This window comes from Sminthopsis crassicaudata, chromosome 1 (genome assembly GCF_048593235.1).
Source record: "Sminthopsis crassicaudata isolate SCR6 chromosome 1, ASM4859323v1, whole genome shotgun sequence".
NCBI lineage: Eukaryota > Metazoa > Chordata > Mammalia > Dasyuromorphia > Dasyuridae > Sminthopsis > Sminthopsis crassicaudata.
The window spans coordinates 580,177,850-580,183,849 of NC_133617.1; positions in this window are offsets into that span (position 1 = coordinate 580,177,850).

The window sequence follows — 6,000 nt, forward strand, 5'->3', positions numbered from 1 at the left end:
AAGGGAATGCCCATCAATTGGAGAATGACTTCTTTTTTTCCATTTCCTTGGTGGGGAATAGGGAGGAAAGAAAGACTGAAAGGGAGAGAAAACTAACATATGTTTATTGAAAATTTTTTCTTTAATTTATGCTTAAAGTTTCAGCCAAGTGAAACCAAAATAGGATTTTATTTTCCCTTGAAAAAAAGTCTTCCAGAATGTTCCTAATTCCTAGTCTTGTTTTTGTTTTTGTTTTGTTTTTGTTTTTGTTTTTGTTTTTTGGTCTTTCACCAGTCCTGGATATTGAGTGGAAAACAGGCATTGTCATTGTCTGTTCCCTACTCCAACAGACACAGATACTGTTCCTTTAAATCACAAGACCTGTGTCACTAGCTCTCTGCCTGCCACTAGCTGAAAAACCATTTAAAATCGGATCAGAGCTTGAGAGCTGGTAGGGACCTTAGAAGTCATCATCCTACTTTTTTAGTAATCAAATCCCCTAGTTTTAAAGATGAAGAAACTGATGTCTACCAAGGCTAATTATCTAAGATTATACGTGTAGGAAGCATCAGAGGGTTAATTTGAACTCAGCTTTTTCCCTTCCTCTACACCTTACTCTGTATGGAATCCCTCCTCACCTTGCCCTCTTAAAATCCCTAGCTTCCTTCAAAGCTTAAGTCTCATAAAGCCTTTCCTGATTAGCCCCATCTGTTCCTTGAGCTATAATGTCTTTGGGATAAAGTCTAAGGTGTTAAAAATCATCCCTAAATTGTTAGGTGTGAGTAGAAGTGTGCTTGTACATGTTTAATAACCAGCTCTCCAAAAATAATGTGCCCAGGACACACTTTTTGTTTAATCTGTATTATTAACATTTTTCCATGACTTTCTTAAGTCCAGACAATCAACAAAATAATAGTTTGCCAATTCCAAAAGTGTAACTTCTCACACTGAAAATCTAGCAATGAGCCCTATGGGCAAGACTGACTCAGGCCAGTATCCAGTTACTTCTGGATCAGAGTTAGGGCAGAGTGAAACACCCTTCTATCATTCAACAATTAACAAAAGGAGGTTTACTTAGCCATAGTAAAGAAAGAATATCCAGAGAGGTTTTAGCACTTAGCTCAGGTAGATACAGGGAAATGTTGTCTAGTAAGTACAGAAAGGTGAGGTGATTCTTTTAGTCTGAAGGCCTCAACTCCATATAGGTAAACTCTTTTTATGCCTTTAGTTAACCAAAAAGCACAATAAACCAAGTCAACAAGCATATAAAAGTAAATAATTTCATATATGACATATATGGATGTCTAGATTTAGAAGTCTCTAGAAGTGAGGTTCAGAACCTAAAAGTCTCTACAAGTGAGGGTTGGGATCTAAGAGTCTCTAGAAGAGAGAGGTCAGTATCTAACAGCCTCTAGAAGTGTGTGTGGAGTAGGGGGGTCTGAATCTAGAAGACTCTAGAAGTGAGTGTTGGGAATTAGGAGCCTCTAGAAGTGGGAGGTTGGGATCTACAAGTCTCTAGAGATCTAGAAGTATTAAGCCCTGGGGATACAGAGAAAGGGAAAAAAAGATAAAAAGAGAGAGAGGGATGGGAAGAAAGAAAAGAAAGGAGGGAGGAAGGAAAGGAGAAGGAAGGGAAGAGAGAAGGAGGGAAGGAAGGAAGGAAGGAAGGAAGGAAGGAAGGAAGGAAGGAAGGAAGGAAGGAAGGAAGGAAGGAAGGAAGGAAGGAAGGAAGGAAGGAAGGAAGGAAGGAAGGAAGGAAGGAAGGAAGGGAGGAAGGAAGGAAGGGAGGGAGGGAGGGAGGGAGGGAAGGGAGGAAGGAAGGAAGGAAGGAAGGAAGGAAGGAAGGAAGGAAGGAAGGAAGGAAGGAAGGAAGGAAGGAAGGAAGGAAGGAAGGGAGGAAGGAAGGAAGGGAGGGAGGGAGGGAGGGAGGGAAGGGAGGAAGGAAGGAAGGAAGGAAGGAAGGAAGGAAGGAAGGAAGGAAGGAAGGAAGGAAGGAAGGAAGGAAGGAAGGAAGGAAGGAAGGAAGGAAGGAAGGGAGGAAGGAAGGGAGGGAGGGAGGGAGGGAGGGAAGGAAGGAGGGAAGGGAGGAAGGAAGGAAGGAAGGAAGGAAGGAAGGAAGGAAGGAAGGAAGGAAGGAAGGAAGGAAGGAAGGAAGGGAGGGAGGGAGGGAGGGAGGGAGGGAGGGAGAGAGGGAGGGAGGGAGGGAGGGAAGGAAGGAAGGAAGGAAGGAAGGAAAGAAGGAAGGAAGGAAGGAAGGAAGGAAGGAAGGGAGGGAGGGAGGGAGGGAGAGAGGGAGGGAGGGAGGGAGGGAAGGAAGGAAGGAAGGAAGGAAGGAAAGAAGGAAGGAAGGAAGGAAGGAAGGAAGGAAGGGAGGGAGGGAGGGAGGGAGGGAGGGAGGGAGGGAGGGAAGGAAGGAAGGAAGGAAGGAAGGAAGGAAGGAAGGAAGGAAGGAAGGAAGGAAGGAAGGAAGGAAGGAAGGAAGGAAGGAAGGAAGGAAGGAAGGAAGGAAGGAAGGAAGGAAGGAAGGAAGGGAAGGGAGGAAGGAAGGGAGGGAGGAAGGAAGGGGAGGGAGGGAGGAAGGGAGGGAGGGAGGAAGGGAGGGAGGAAGGGAGGAAAGAAAGGAAGGAGGGAGGGAAGGAAGGAAGGGAGGGAAGGAAGGAAGGAAGGGAGGGAGGGAAGAAAAAAAGAAATGATTATGTCTCTCAGGAACCTCACAGTCTAAAGAAACTGACAACATGCAAACAACTATGTACAATCCAAAGTATACAGGATAAATTGGAGATAATCTCAGAGGAAAGGCTCTAGTATTTAATCAGGAAAGTCAAAGAAGTCAGGAAATAGAGATTAGGCAGGAAAGAATTCCAGATATGGAAGATAGCCAATGAAAATTCATTGAGTCAGGACATGAAGTGTCTTGGTCAAAAAAACAGCAAGGAAGGCCAGTATCATTGATTGGATCATAGAGTATGTGGGAGGCCTGGAGAGGTAGGAAGCAACTAGGTTTTAAAGAGCTTTAAAAGTCAAACAGAGGATTTTATTTTTGATACTGGAGGTGATAGGGAGCTACTGGAATTTATTGAATAGCAGGCTAACATGATCAGACGTGTTCTTTTGGAAAATCTAACAACTGAATGAAAGAATGGACTGGAAGGGAGAGAGCTCTATTCAGGAGGTGATGAAGACCTATGCCAGAATAGTGGGAGTGTCAGAGAAGAGAAGGGGGGCATGTACAAGAGAGACACTACCAAGTTGATAGAACTTGGCAATTGATTAGATATGAGGAGAAGGGTGTGATGAGGAGTCACTAGTTTTTAAGCCTGTTTGGGGAAATAGTGGTACTTTTGATAACACTAGGAAAGTCAGGAATAGGAATTTAGGAGGAAAGCTATTGAGTTCAATCTTGAACAGTAAATGAGATGGTATGAGAGAAATATATATTTGCAAGGAAAGTTGATAAAAATCAATTTGTGAAGAAATAATGCTTCAATTAAAATGTTGAGGCAAGATGCAGAAGGTTCTGAGAACCAGATAGAAAATTGTCCCTCAGATGACTATCCCCAGAGGAGCTATTTGTATCCAAAACAATGACTGAGGCAATAATGACTGAGACAAATGTTTCACCTAATTTGCATATGATGAGACTTTTTTCATTCATTCATTTCCTTATTTATTTATTGGCTTTAAAAATAGATCTTATTTTGGACTAATAATTTAACATCATTTAAAAATACTGGATGAAACAATTTTTTACATAGTACAGCTAGGTAGTGCCATAGATAAAGAACCGCCTGGAGTCAGAAAGACTGAGTTCAAATACAGCCTCAAACTAGCTATGTGTGATCCTGGGCAAATCATTTAACCCTCTCTGCCTCAGTTTCCTCATTTGTAAAATGAGATGAAGAAGGAAATGGAAAACTACTCCAGTATCTTTGCCAAGAAACTTCCTAAATAGGGATCACAAAGAATTAGACACAACTGAACACAACACATGGTTACTTCCTTCACACCTAAAGAACTATTCTTAAAAATCAGACATTTAAAAGTTATTGTACCAATTAGGTTGCAAAACTGTGTTTTTTAAGATGAAAATATACTTCAACATTATACATTATTGAAATGATGGCTAATAATGAAAAAAAAATCCCCCAAAGGAAGATGGCTAAAATATTTATGCTACCTAAAATCAGCATACGATAACTTTAGCTTTGAATTTTATGACTAAGAAGTTGTAAATCAAATAACTGTTTGGGGACTATGAGAAAATGATATAAAGACTATTGGAATAATATTGTGAAACAAAGGTAAAATTATTGAGTTTTGAGTCATGAATGAGAAATGCCCTGGTTTAAGGAATTAAATGTCAGCTATAAGGAGAAGCTAGCAAAAGAAGCCAGAAAGGGAGCTCAGTTGCATTTCTCATGCCAGATGCAAGGATTTATGGACAAGAAGAAATCTGGCTGCCAGTGCAACCATAAACAAGCTATGCTTGCTGATGACTTGAAGTTGCAGAGCTAACTAGCCTTATTGCCTATCCTGAAGAAGAGCTTCAACTCCCAGGAACCCAACCCAGTTATGGATCAATACATCATCTCAGATACATGGAACACATGACTACAAGGAACACCCATAAAGACCTAGTACTGTGTGTTTTATTTGCAACCTCACCATGAAATGGGATTCTTTATTAACAACCAAATAGAAGGGTATGCTGGATGCGCTGCTGTGGTTTATTAGGGGTTTTACAAATAACTAGATCTCTTCCAAGAAAGTGAAAATCTGGAATGCCAACTGATCTTATGAGTTTTTGAACAAGCAACTCTTTGCCACTAAAGAGAATGGAAATTTCGAGTCATTTTATAGCTTCTGATGGAGAGATTTTGTAACAGAACCCAAAGAAAAGAACACAGATAATTCAGTACAAGGAATGGATCAACTCCAAGAAATTTATTGGCAATGCAAAACAATCTTGATGACTGAAGGATCATTTTTGTGTTAGGAATCCCAAAATCAGGTGATTTTGTATCTATTCTAGAGCAGGGCTTCTTCAACTTCTACTTTTTTTTTTTTTTTTTTTTGCCTGAGAAATTTTTATACAGCTCCAGGTATTTAGATATATAATATAGATATTCAAATTATTTACTAATAATAAGTCATAACTTTGTGACTCTCATATTCAATTATGTGATTCACAGTTTAAGAAATGTTGTTGTAGAAAAGGTTTATATACTCCTGAATTATATTGAACCATTAGAAATTCAACTTTGGTGGGCAAAGGAAACAACCTTTCCTCAAGCTCAAAATTATTTGAAAAGTTTAAGCTATTGATGTTTTGAAGGCTGAAGATTTAAGAATTGAAGGCTACAATGCTTGCTAAGCTATTAAAAGGAGAGCTCTACTGGGTCTGTATCCCCAAAGAAATCATAAAAGAGGGAGAAAGACCCACAAAATGCAAAAATGTTTGTAGTAGCTCTGTTTGTGGTGGCAAAGAACTGGAAAATGAGTGGATGCTCATTAGTTGGGAAAAGATTGAATAAGTTATGATATATGAATGTAGTGGAATATTACTTTTCTATAAAGAATGATAAACAGGCTGATTTTAGAAAATCCTGAAAAATTTATATATACTGATGCTGATTGAAGCAAGCAGAACCAGGAAAACATTGTACACAACAACAAGATTGTGTGATAATCAACTATGATAAACTTGGTTCTTCTCATCAATTCAATGATCCAAAGTAATTCCAATAAATTTTGGATGAAAAATTCCATCTGTATTCAGAAAGACACTGAATGTGAATCTACACACACTATTTTCACCTTTCTTTTCCTTGCTTTTTTTCTCATGGTTTTTCCCTTTTATTCTAATTTTTCTCTCCCAACATGACTCATATGGATATATGTAAAGAAAAAAAAAATTGCACTTATAACCTAAAAAAAAAAAATAAAGAAAACATTTAAAAAGAAAAAAACATGAGAGTGGCTGTCTCTAAAAGAACTATCTTTCACAGAGAACATGAGTCC